This window comes from Danio aesculapii, chromosome 20, assembly GCF_903798145.1.
Source record: "Danio aesculapii chromosome 20, fDanAes4.1, whole genome shotgun sequence".
NCBI lineage: Eukaryota > Metazoa > Chordata > Actinopteri > Cypriniformes > Danionidae > Danio > Danio aesculapii.
The window spans coordinates 54,009,004-54,023,699 of NC_079454.1; the positions used below are offsets into that span (position 1 = coordinate 54,009,004).

General features: G+C 36.2%; 1 protein-coding gene across 1 annotated transcript in view; it reads right to left on the reverse strand.

The window, feature by feature from the left end:
• Positions 1 to 13,568, reverse strand: part of wasf1 (WASP family member 1) — an 85,284-nt gene extending 71,716 nt beyond the window's left edge. The window contains exon 1 of the mRNA XM_056481439.1: positions 13,258 to 13,568. The gene's annotated coding sequence lies outside the window, so the exon portion shown is untranslated. The remainder of the gene's footprint in view (positions 1 to 13,257) is intronic.
• Between the last annotated feature and the right edge of the window lie 1,128 nt (positions 13,569 to 14,696).

The following is a 14,696-nucleotide window of genomic DNA, read 5'->3' on the forward strand; positions in this document are numbered from 1 at the left end:
CCCTTCCTACACTTCAAGAACTGTACTCTTCCAGAGTGAGTAAAAGGGCTCGCAAAATCACTCTGGACGCCTCACACCCAGCACACTACCTGTTCGAACTGTTACCGTCTGGTCGGCGCTTCAGAGCACCGAGCACAAAAACAGCCAGACACAGGAAAAGTTTCTTTCCTCAGGCTGTCTACCTTATGAACAGTTAAAGATTCCCCTACTGTGCAATAAATATGTGCAATACTTTCTCATACGCACTTGTACACAGCACCTTATATCAATATACAATGCAATAGAAGAATCAGAATCAGAATCAGAATCAGAAAGAGCTTTATTGCCAGGTATGTTCACACATACGAGGAATTTGTTTTGGTAACAGAGCTTCAACAGTGCAACAGGATTACAGAGACAGGACAAAAAACAGATAATACATATATTTTTTAAAAAAAAGAAAAAAGAAATAAATAAAATAGAAAAATAAAAAAAATAGAAAAATAGAAAAAATAGAAAAAAATAGAAAAAATAAATAAATAAAATAGAAAAATAAAAAAATAGAAAAAAAAGAAAAAATAATAATAAAATAAATAAAAAAATAAAAAATAGAAAAATAGAAAAAATAGAAAAAATAAATAAATAAAATAGAAAAATAGAAAATAGAAAAATAGAAAAAATAGAAAAAAATAGAAAAAAATAGAAAAAATAAATAAATAAAATAGAAAAATAAAAAATAGAAAAAATAGAAAAAAATAATAATAAAATAAATAAAAAAATAAAAAAATTGAAAAATAGAAAAAATTGAAAAAATAAATAAATAAAATAGAAAAATAAAAAAATAGAAAAAATAATAATAAAAAAATTAATTAAAAAAAAAATCGAACAAGAAAAAAATAGAAAATAGAAAAAATAGAAGAAACAAATAGAATAGAAGTAGAAGAAAAAAATTAGAAGAAATAGAAAAATAGAAAAAATAAATAAATTGAAAAAATAGAATAGAAGTGCATGTGATACCTTCTCCATTCGCACTTGTACACAGCACCTTATACCCTGTATATTTACAACAAATCTGTACACACAATTCAACATCCAGGTTTCTTCACTAACCACATCTGTTTAATGCTTATCGTCTTTTTTATTTTTCATATTTATTTTGTGTTGTCACTTGTCACTTTATGCACACTGGAAGCTTCTGTGACCAAAACAAATTCCTTATGTGTGTGAAGCACACTGGCAATAAAACTGATTCAGATTCTGAATAAACACTGCTGAAGTGTGATGTAGTGCGTTTATGTAGTGAGTATGTCTCCAACATTTATTAGATTGGAAGAATGGAATGTAGAGGAAACCATGAATATACATATGAAACAAACAAGCTCAAACAAACCTTGTCGTCGTCTTGATGAACAGCCCCAAAACCAAGAAGAAAGGTGTAGAACCTACCCTGTGCCCTTTAGTTATACAAGGCTATGTAAAGCGCGAGCGGTTTCGCTTTCTCGCTTGCGCTCGCGTGCTCGTCTATATTTGAAATAACGAACTTCTTGACCTGATGATAGGAACGTGCGTGTGATTATTGAAGAGCTTCTGACATCCGATCCTTTCAGAAATGGACAAACACGAAAGTGGAGCAGGAAAAAACAAAGAGAAGCCGGAAAAAACAAAGGAGCAAATGATTCTTACAGCAATCTAAAGCATGAACAAACTGCCATGTTCAACTATTATCTTCACTTCCTGGACTATCATGAACTCAGAAGGACGGAGCTACAGAATTATGTGCTGGGGAACATTAGAGACACAGATGAGAGGTTTGCTCTGACTGTGGGCTATATTTCATGGTGTTTTTGAACACAAATAAGGACTTAACGTCTGCTGTGTGTACTTTTACTGTAATTGGTGACATATCAGAGACTGTAAGAGGCTGTAAGTGTTCAAATATGCTGCATTTATTTATTTATTTTATCTAATTACAGACGTTACAGTAGGCTATTATCATTGATCTGCAGTTGATAGAAAGGCTAGTAATGAACATTTATACAGTATTTATGTGTATGAAGCATCTGTTTTGTGAGAAGTGCTTCTCATATGATATGTGGATGACCCGTACAGCTTTACTGTAGACATTTTCTCAAGCGAGAATGACGTCGTCTGACACTTTCTGTCGTACTCCACGCCCACCAAAAGGGTACCTTTGTTAGTGGAAACGCAAGCCTGATGAAGGTGACCCATACCATGCCACTCAGTGGAAATGGGTTAATATTGTTTAATGTACTATATACTAACTGACAGTAGTCTTGTGGCCTATCCAGGTTCTAGGAACATCGAATAATAACTCGACTTCTAGTTGATGATTTGGTATCAGAAGTGTCTTATATGAAAGGTAAAGGCCTCTAGATGAGGCTTATTTGAGCACAATAAAATCTGATCATGTCTTGATGTTGACTGATTTGATTAGGACAGTAAGGTCTGACTCTGCTTAGACTAAAGTCTGCTCACTGAACCTTCAATAATGTCCAGTATAGAATATGTGCTCATGCTGCAGTGGAAACAGAATGAATATTGTGTCTGACTCCATCATGAGCTTGGAGGACTGCATCCATACATCTCTGACTCAAATCACTGATTAATAAAGTCATCTGGAATGGCAAAGAAAGCCTTCTTGCAGGACTCCCAGAGTTCATCAAGAGTCTTTGTGTTCATCTTCAACGCCTCCTCCATCTTACCCCAGACATGCTCAATAATGTTCAAGTCTGGTGACTGGGCTGGCCAATCCTGGAGCAGCTTGACGTTCTTTGCTTTCAGGAGCTTAGATGTGGAGGCTGAAGTATGAGGAGCGCTATCCTGCTGGAGAATTTGCCCTCTCCTGTGGTTTGTAATGTAATGGGCAGCACAAGTGTCTTGATACCTCAGGCTGTTGATGTTGATCATCCACTCTGCAGATCTCTCGCACACCCCCATACTGAATGTAACCCCAAACCATGCGTTCTCCTTCACCAAACTTGACTGATTTCTATGAGAATCTTGCTCCATGCAGGTTCCAGTAGGTCTTCTGCAGTATTGGTGATGATTGGGATGCAGATCAACAGATGATTCAGCAGAGAAATCCACCTTCTGACACTTTTACACATGATCAACTAGAAGTTGAGTTATTATGTGTTGCTCTTACAACTGAGATCCACCACAAGACTACTTTCAAGTAGCGTACAGTAGTGAAGTATGTGATTTTGGATGCAGCCTGTGTGATTTTTGCACCTGTTTTATGTCGCAGCGGAAGGAAAATGCTGCATCTAATTATTTAGTAAAGCAGCACTACTAATAAAACAGGAGTTTGGCATGCAGAACAGGTTTTGGAAACACCTCTTGAGTCATCCGGCTCTATTTGAATAATCAAATCTGAATCAAACGACTGCGCTTGAGTTCAGAAACAGACGCTGAACGTGCAGATGGAGCTCGATGTGCGAGTGCAGGAACTCCACCTGTCCGCATGTGAAAATAAATCCACCCAAACACAGGCCTGTAAGCAGACACCACACACACACACACACAGCATTATCCTCCACCTGCCTTCAGCCAGTAAACCAACAAAACACTGGGAAGTCCCTGCTGGAGCCAACGGCGCTTCATTAGGAGTAAACACAGGCTGGATTACAACTGATGGGTGTGTGACGCTAATGACTGAGCACACTGCAAACTAGGGCTGAACAATATATCATTTGAGCATCCACATGGCAATGTGTGTATCGCAATAGTCACATCGCAGGATTAGATTAGATAAAGATGTTATAACCGATTGCGACTGCTGATTAATATAGGGACTAAGCCGAAAAGAAAATGAATGGATTACATATTGGCATAATCAAACATAATATACTGATCAATTTAATATTATATTTGCACATGTCATTGTTTTTTGTTGTTATAATCTTGTTATATTATACTGTACATAAGTAATAAAACAAAATATACTGATGATATTATAAATATCTAAACTGCATAACAGAATCGAATCTACACAGTAAAAAATTCACGTTATTTTACAGGTAATTGTCTGTATTTTTTTGTACAGAATTTTCCAGTTTTTTCATTATACAGTGAAATAGCTGTTGTTTTACAGATATTTTCTGTAACATATATTCTAAGATTAACTTTACAGTAATTGCTTGTATTGTGGTATTACCGTACGTTATTCTTCTGTTTTTTAAAGGAAATGTTCTGTATTTTCACAGAGTAACATGTCATTTTACGTTAATATTTACAGATTATTCCTGTAAAAATAGGGAAGAAAAATTCAGAAAAGGGGCGGGATTAAACAAGATGATTAGACATTTGAAAAAGCGAGCGATTGGTCCATATTTAAATGGATTCTGTCCAGAGAGGTCATGTTTTGATTTTTGATTATCTCACGCAGACAAGTGATGCGATTTCACAGGTCAGAGTTCACCAAGCTTGAACTGTGCAACCAGGGGTGTTGCTAGACATAAAGTTCTACTGGGGCACAGTTCCCCCTCCCAAAAAATATATACATTAATAAATATATATATATATATATATATATATATATATATATATATATATATATATATATATATATATATATAATAAAAAAGTATATATAAATATGAATAAGTAACAGTATTGTTGTTATTATACAGTTATTATTCTACGTAAATAACAGAAATTAATATTCAATATAACTGGAAAACAATAGAAAGACAAAACTTGAGTGATGCTAAGGTCTTTTGCATGAATATTAATTTCATTACAATTCTATAGACAATTCAATGGAATACAAAAGGAGATGTTTTATAGAATTATCTGTTGTCTTAGACCCGACACATGGCAGAGAGTTAGGTTTAATAAGTCTTACCCCCCTTATCATCGCTCCTTTTTGCTTCATACAAAACATCTATCAGGACTGGAGTCATGCTTACTCTAAATAAGATCACCATCATATTGTTTAAACTTTGTTTTGTCGACTTGCAAAACTCACTGCGTGCAGACACCTCCACATAAAAGATTGTTACGCCGGTTTCACAACGCTTGAGCGGCGCAGCTATTTTTTCAGCGTGCATGTTCACAACCGGGGGTAGAGCAGCCTGTCAGCGTCAAGCAGGAGAGATGCGTGTATGCGTGAGGCGGGTATGCTTTTTTCTACGCACATGCTCAGTTAAACTACATTGCTTTCATCAGCGTTGGTTCGATTGCACATAGGGAATAACGTCTTAATTCTGCGATTGTTTGTCAGACGGCTCACTGGTCAGGTGTACATCCACGCTAAAATATCAAGGTCAAAGTCATCATAGCTTGCGTAGAATAGACCCAGCTCCCAGCTCTGTAAAAGTCTCACATTAACGCAGAACGTTAACGCCGATAACGGCCCACCACTAGTTACTTGTAAAAAAAGAAATTAAAAATTAAATGTATAACTATTTCGTATTTTTTCAAGCAAATGGTTTTGGAATTTAACCTACATCTCCTAAAAATATTTGTTAAACTATATTATATATATTATATAACATAGATGGTGTTTATATTACATATTATATATATATATATATATATATATATATTATTTGTACCTAAGCTTTTGTTAATCATCCTTTAAAATATTTTTTTCTGATTTAAATGTATGTTAAAAGTGGAAATATTTATAGAATATTAAGAGATTTCATGCGTAATTATATTAATTAATCTGTATAATCACATTACTTAACTGTATAATTACATTAATAACCTGCATTAATACAATAATAATCTGTATAATCACATTAATTAACTGTATAATTACATTAATAACCTGCATTAATACAATAATAATCATTATAATCACATTAATGAACTGTATAATTACATTAATAACCTGCATTAATACAATAATAATCATTATAATCACATTAATTAACTGTATAATTACATTAATAACCTGCATTAATACAATAATAATCTGTATAATCACATTAATTAACTGTATAATTACATTAATAACCTGCATTAATACAACAATAATCTGTATAATCACATTAATGAACTGTATAATTACATTAATAACCTGCATTAATACAATAATAATCATTATAATCACATTAATTAACTGTATAATTACATTAATAACCTGCATTAATACAATAATAATCATTATAATCACATTAATTAACTGTATAATTACATTAATAACCTGCATTAATACAATAATAATCATTATAATCACATTAATTAACTGTATAATTACATTAATAACCTGCATTAATACAATAATAATCATTATAATCACATTAATTAACTGTATAATTACATTAATAACCTGCATTAATACAATAATAATCTGTATAATCACATTAATTACTTTGTATAATTACAGTAATAACCTGCATTAATACAATAATAATTTGTATAATCACATTAATTACTTTGTATAATTACAGTAATAACCTGTATAATTACAGTAATAATCGATATAATCACATTAGTTTGTATAGTTACAGTAATAACCTGTATAGTTACAGTAATAATCTGTATAATCACATTAATTTGTTTGTATAACTACAGTAATAACCTGTACAATTACAGTCATAATCTTTAAAATCACATTAATTATCTGTATAATTTCAATAATAAATTATATATTTACAGTAATAATTAGTAAAATGACAGCAATAATCTGTATAATTGCAGTAATAATTAGTAAAATTACAGTAATTACCATTTTTTACACAGTTTAAAGGCAAATGATCAACAGTAATAAACTGTAACTGAATGAATTTCGACTGTACAGTCTGTTCTGTACTCTTACAGTTTTTGCATGTAATTATGTGAATGAGTTATTTTCTGTAATTTAACAGAATATCTCTGGAAGCCAGTCTTGTGACCGTTTTTATACAACTTTTTTTACAGTATAATTAAAATGCATGTCAAATATAAAATCACAATAATTTAAGTGCTTAAAGAAACATAGAGACTTAATACACCCATTCTGCTCTGCTCTTTACAGTCTGATGCAAACTGAAAAACACAGTGGCAGAGCATCACAGAAGATGACAACAGACACACACACACACACACACTCACACACACACACACACACACACACACACACACACACACACACACACACACACACACACACACACACAGAGAAACACAGAGGAGGCTTTGTGGGACACACAGGCGAGCAGAAAAGTGAACAAAGACTCTTGTGTGTGAGGATCTTCACAGCTGGGACGTCCAGTGAGTTCAGGACACTTACAAACACCACACCAGCATCTTATTACTGTAATAATAATAATAATAATAACACTGTCTCTGCCTGTGTTCTCGTTCTGCCTCGATCACTCAAAGCCCACTAAATCATTCAATCACAAAGTCTGAATTATTCGCCCTCCTGTGAATTTTAATTTCAAATATTTCCCAAATGATGTTGAACAGATTCAGGAATTTCTCACAGTATTTCCTCTAATATGTTTTCTTCTGGAGAAAGTCTTATTTGTTTTATTTCAGCTAGAATAAAAGCAGTTTTTAATTGTTTTAAAGCCATTTTAAGGTCAATAATATTAGCCCCCTTCAGCAATATTAGTTTTGGATTGTCTCCAGAACAAACCACTGTCATACACTAACTTGCCTAATTACCCTAACTTTACCCTAATTACCCTAGTTAAGCCTTTAAATGTCACTTTAAGCTGTATAGAAGTGTCTTGAAGAATATCTAGTCTAATATTATTTACTGTCATCATGACAAAGAGAAAATAAATCAGTTATTAGAGATGAGTTATTAAAACTATTATGATTAGAAATGAAAATCTCTCTGTTAAACAGAAATTGGGGAAATAAATATTCAGGAGAACCAATAATTCTGACTTCAACTGCATATGTAGCTTAATATTGTTGTGTTGTAGCAGAAATAAACTCTGGAATAGCCTTGCTGATAACGTCCGAGGCTCAGACACACTCTCCCAATTCAAAACTAGATTAAAGACCTATCTGTTCAGTAAAGCATACACTCAGTGCACCACTTAGCGGGTTTCCACACAGGTTCTGCATCTTGTTTATATACACTATGAACATCAGCTACGCTAATTATTCTCTTCATTCTCCATTTCCACCAGGAGATACTCTTCCCGAGGCCCTCAGACTATGCAGAGTCACTGATTCGATCCAAGACCAACGACGAGATGATCCCAAGGTTTAAATATCCTGGACCAGGCCGTATCCTGAGCAGCTACTGTGATGGTCATGGAGGAGTGGAGAACATGAGACTGATTCCTGTGACGCTCCAGGGACAGACGAGTCTTCGCTGAGGCCAGCTTCCAGCCTCCGCCACTGAGACTGCAGCTCTGCACAAGACGTTTGGCCAGCGGAGAAATTAAAATGGTCGTGCCCAACTGAGTCTGGTTTCTCTCCAGATTGTTTAATTCTTCACTTTCGCCAATTGGTGAAGTTTTTTTTCCCTCTCCGCTGTCGCCACTGGCATGCATGGTTCGAGATCTGTAGAGCTGTGCATCGTTGGATTTGCTCTTCAGTATTTGGACTCTCAGTAGTGATTATTAAACCACACTGAACTGAGCTAAACTGAACTGAACTTAAACACTACAAACTGAACTACACTGTTCCTATTCACTGTGATCTTCTATGTGAAGCTGCTTTGACACAATCTGTAAAAGCGCTATACAAATAAAGGGGAATTGAATTGAAATAACAATATACAATATGATCAAATATTTGACAAATATAAACGTATAACACACAGAAAAAAATTTTTCCTTCTAGAATTTGTAATGATTAAATCGTCCAATCACAGCTCTCAAAAATATTTATATTTTTTGCATTTATTAAAAATAAAATATATGTGTAGGTTAAAATTGTTGTGCTGTTGCAGAAATAACAATATGAAATATCTATACGATTAAATATTTGATAAATATTAACATTAAAGGGAGACACGGTGGCTCAGTGGTTAGCACTGACGCCTCACAGCGAGAAGGTCTCTGGTTCGAGTCCCAGCTGGGTCAGTTGGTGTTTCAGTGTGGAGTTTGCATGTACTCCCCGTGTTGGTGTGGGTTTCCTCCACAGTCCAAACACATGTGCTATAGGGGAATTGAACAACTAAACTGGCTGTAGTGTATGAGTGTGTGTGTGAATGAGTGTGTTAGGTGTTTGCCAGTACTGGGTTACAGCCGGAAGGGCATCCGCTGTGTAAAACACTGTGTTGCCTTACATGGGAATGCATCAGGCAGAGAGGATGAATCCGACAAAAAATATATAGAAACTGCAAATGTGTACACTTTATTCACATAAAATGAGCATTATACAGTCTTTAATTAAACAGCAGTGTGTGTAAACAGCGCATTCTGTTATTGACAACAGAACAAACCACTGTCGTCCAATACCTTGACTAATTAACCTAACTTGCCTTTAAGTTAGGCCTGCAAATGTCCCTTTAAGCTGAATACTAGTTCATTCATTCATTTTCTTCAGCTTTTCCAGGGACAGGTCGCGGGGGCAGCAGTCTTAGGAGAGAACCCCAGACTTCCCTCTCCCCAAACACTTCCTCCTACTCCTCTGGGGGGATCCCGAGGCGTTCCCAGGCCAGCCGAGAGACATAGTCCCTCCAGCGTGTCCTGGGTCTTGCCGGTGGGACATGCTTGGAACACCTCCCTAGGTAGGTGTCCAGGAGGCATCAGAAACAGATGCCCGAGCCACCTCAGCTGACTTCTCTGGATGTGGAGGAGCAGCGGCTCTACTCCGAGCTCCTCCCAGGTGACAGAGCTCCTCAGCCTATCTTTAAGTGTGCGCCCTGCCACCCTGCAGAGGCAACTCATTTCAGCCTGTTATATCCGAGATCTTGTCCTTTCAGTCAGACCCAAAGCTCATGACCATAGATGAGAGTAGGAACGTAGATTGACCGTTATATCGAGACCACATTCTTTACCACAACGGACCGATATCAACCACATTACTGCTGTACCAATCCGCCTGTCAATCTCACGCTCCATCCTTCTCTCACTCGTGAACAAAACCCCAAGTTACTTGAACTCCCCCACCTGGAGTAAGGACTTTCCTCCAACCTGGAGATGGCAAACCACCTAGATGGCCTAGGCAAGCAAGAAGGTCGCTGGTTCGAGCCTCGGCTGGGTCAGTTGGCGTTTCTGTGTGGAGTTTGCATGTTCTCTCTGCGTTTGTGTGGGTTTCCTCCGGGTGCTCCGGTTTCCCCCACAGTCCAAAGACATGCAGTACAGGTGAATTGGGTAGGCTAAATTGTCTGTAGTGTATGAGTGTGAGTGAGTGTGTATAGATGTTTCCCAGAGATAGGTTGCGGCTGGAAGGGCATCCGCTGCGTAAAACATTTGCTGGATAAGTTGGCGGTTCATTCCGCTGTGGAAGCCCTGGATTAATAAAGGGACTAAGCCGAAAAGAAAATGAAGGAATGAATATTATGTACTGTCAGCATGGCAAAGACACAGTAGTTATTAAATGTATTATGTTTAAAACACATCTTGTCTCCATTATACAGCCCTTGAGAAATATTTGAAATCTTTTATTTCACAGGAGGGCAGAGTTTTATTTTCTTCAAAACATTTCTTCACAAAAATTGTAAAATTTGGGCAGATAAGGGAATTACGCATTTACAGCATTGTTTTGATGATGGTGTTTTAATGTCATTTGAACAATTAAAAAATAAATATAACATGACCAATAAAGAATTCTTTAGTTATTTGCAATTAAGGGATTGTTTAAGGGTCAAATTAAAAAATTACCCAACGATACCCAAATTAACTGCTATGAGGAACTTGTTTTCTCTGATAAACCATTACATTGAACAATTTCCAGAACATATGATGCTTTGACAACCTTTGACTGACCCAGATAAGTCCAAAACTAGATGGGAACAGGATTTGGGGATAACACTAGAAAATGACTAGTGGGGTCAGCTACGTAGAGACGGGGTTACCTTAACTTTGAACTCCAGATTTGGACTAATCCAGTTTAATTTTTTTACACCAGCTTTATTATACTCCATCCAGATTACACAAATAGCAAAAGCAGCATTTCCTCACTGCTTCAGATGTGGTATAGAAGAAGGTACATTTTAGCATTTCTACATGGCTGTGCCATAAAGTGAAAGTGTTGTGGGTACAAGTATGCAATATCATATGACATATGAATTGATTTTCCATTGGATCCAGAGATATGTCTATTGGACAATTATACAAATTCTAACCTCCAGCATAATCATGCTATTAAACGTACTGAAATGTTGCTGACGATAGCTAAAAAATGCATGCTTTAAAATGGAAAACAGACAGTGATGTACCAATTAGACTGTGGATCTCAGAAGTTTGCAACTGTATACCATTGGAGAAGATCACATATTCTTTGAGAGGGAAGGGTGAATTATTTAAAAAGATTTGGAATCCATTTTTGAGTTATATTAAAGCAGTACCAGATGATTTCATCTGACAAAATAGTTGTTCTTCGCTGGTTTATACTGTATCTCATTCATTCATTCATTCATTTTCTTTTCGGCTTAGTCCCTTTAATAATCTGGGGTCGTCACAGCGGAATGAACCGCCAACTTATCCTGCACGTTTTTACGCAGCAGATGCCCTTCCCTATCTCTTGGAAACATCCACACACAGTCATTCACAGTCATTCACACTCATACACTACGGACAATTTAGCATACCCAAAATAATTAATTATTTTATCCGCTGCATATGTTTTACTTTAGTTTGTTTGTTGCTTAGTTTTGATGTACTGTATTGTTAACGTTTCAATAAAACTAAATAAAATATATATATAATCATAAAAACATTTCTTCTGCTATATTCTCACTGGTGTCGATCTGGTCGTGAGGCTTGTTTCGGCCGGTTCATCTTGGCTTCATATCAAACAGAAGCCACATGAGGAAAAAGCCAGTCAGGACACACAAAGAGTTTCTGAGCAAAAATCAATCCAGAAAAGAAAAAAGGAAAGAAAAAAACTTTTCTGCATGGCCAGCAAAAGCTCAAGACAAAGAGCTGAAGTCAACAGCAGCACTAAGCCATTTCATACATACAGATCAGGCTTTCAATATGAAACACATGGTGGTCATGCCAGTTTAAGAAAAATAAATAAAAGACTAGTCAACCAGCTTAAAGAGGATTGAACTAGTAGTTCCAAAACACATTTAACCAGATTAATATGTACTTTACACGCAGATAATCGCTACGTGAGCGCATTAGAAAGTTGTAAAGCTTTTATCAAGCAGATAAAGCGTGTGAAACGAGCGCGCTAGTGATGCGCGAACGAGTCGTTCATTCGAGTCGACTCTTTTAAAAGATTCGAATCACCCGAGCAAACAGCAAATAAAAATCTTTGTTTAAGACCACAAACATACTCAGTTCATAAAACAAAAATGTTCGTTCATAAACTATTTAACCTTTGTATGTTTAAGACAACGATAATGTGGTTCGATTCACTGAGCGGTTACAAACCGATTCACTAAAACGAATCATTCCTCCTCATATTTCATAAAGAACACAACTGGAAAAGGACTTAATGCGATAAAGATTGACGAGACTGACTAGAAGTAGCATTAGTTAGAAACATCCACATAAATGGAGTGTGTTTTCAGGGATAAAGTGATGTCTTGTGTTTAGTGAAGTGTCAGGTTTCACAAAGCGAGTGTTCAGTGTCTCCTGCCCTTCCCCCTGCTAATGTACACTTCATAGGTTGATATTACTCCAATAATGCATTGAGTTTGCATTCGCACTGAGCATTCATCCTCCACCTGGAGAGCATTGAGATGTTTGGCATGCCATCCCGGCAGTGATTTACACTGCACACTATTTAGTGAGCATGCCAGCTGCATTGCATTTTGGTGTGATAGTTTGCCTTGTGTTTGCCATACAGATGTGACACCCCTTCCCCCCTGGACGCATCAATCTTGAAGCCACTGCGCTGAGAAATCAGTCTGATTTGATTCCTTCAGCTCAAACAAGCAGAAGTGGCGTGTGACATGTCGTTTAGCATGCATGCTGATGCTTGAGGCTGCATTATGCAAGTTATTTCCCATGCATGCATAATTCAACCCACACCTGTCATCCAGCGCTGAGAATGGGGCCAGTAGTGTTGCTTTACATGGGAATGCACCAGGCAGAGAGGATGAATACGACAAAAATAGAGAGAAAATGCAAATATGCACACTTCATTCACATTAAATGAGCATCATACAGTCTTTAATTAAACAGCAGTGTGCGTAAACAGCGCATTCTTTAAAGCCAGCATCTATAAAAAGCGTCATACCTGAATAAATGCGTCTGATTCCTGTTATTCCATGCCAGTTATTCCTTAAAATATCCCTCTGTTTTTCTGTCACGCGGTGGTGTTCATTGCAGAAATACAGTATAGTGATATTCTGTGAATCCCGTTAAACTGGAGCTCCGAAAAAGCGCTGGAAGAGGATCCGCTTTGGAAATACTGCTGCACATATGATAAAAGCGATCAGGTTAATTTCCGAACCCAGCAGCTAATAACGCGAGTATGAGCCGCATAAACCCTCATACACCGCGGCTGTGCTCCATTTCTGCGGTGCTGCGATGTTCTGGATGTCGGTGTGTGTGTGGCTCCACCCCTCCGGCTGCAGATGGTACGGCCCACTTTCTATTGTTGGAGCCACAGAACCGAGGACTCGCTGCAACAAACCGCGGCTCCGCCCACTGCGGGATTCCTCTTCTGATTGGCTGAGATTGCACGGAGACCACACCCATTTGTCCAATCAATGTAATTGCAACTTGTTAAGCGCCCAAAACAACGTAAAGGTGTTGTAGATGTGTTTGTTTGGGGGGGGTTTGTTGTTGATGGGATTTAAAAAAAATATTCATGTACAGTATAGCAGGTATATTGAGCATTTAATTAGTCATTTATCAAAACTATTCATGCTTATTGTTGTGTTATTACTCAGGAATAATGGCAAATGTGGATTTATCTCCTCAGAATACACTGCTCTTCAATACGCAGACATTAAATACAGAGATTTGTCAGTCATAACTTCTGTCTGTCAGTAAATAATACAGTCTACCTTTATAGACACTCTGTATTTCATACACAGACAACCTTTTAGAGTCTTACACTCTGGCTTTATGTATTACTTAATTAGTTTTATTATTATTTTAACTGTTAAAACATTTATTAAACTTTTTGGATGAGCTAAATATGTATTTGTATTGCATATATTAATATGCATATAAGCAGGTAACAGAAAAATCTATATTAGTGGCATTAATGCAATGCAATTATTATTATTTATTTATTTTTTTTCAAGTTTAACGAAGACATTTTGCCTTGGAAATAAGCTTAAAATAATCACAAAATATATGTTCAACTAAGGGTTGTTTATTTCAGCAACCAAAAATGTTTTGTCTTAATTTAGTTGTAGTTAACATAAATAACCCTGCAAAAATATTAATAAAATACAGAAAAAAACATCTGATGTTTTTATTACGTTAATTTATCTCCCCATAATACACTGCTCTTCAGTACGCAGACATTAAGTCCTGAGATTGACAGTCATAACTTCTGTCTGTCAGTAAATACAGTCTACCTTTATTCTGTATTTCATGCACAGACAACCTTTTAGAGTCTTACACTCTGGCTTTATGTATTTCTTAATTTGTTCTATTATTATTTTAACTGTTTAAATAGTGTAACATCAATTAAATGTTTTGGATTGGCTAAATAAGCAT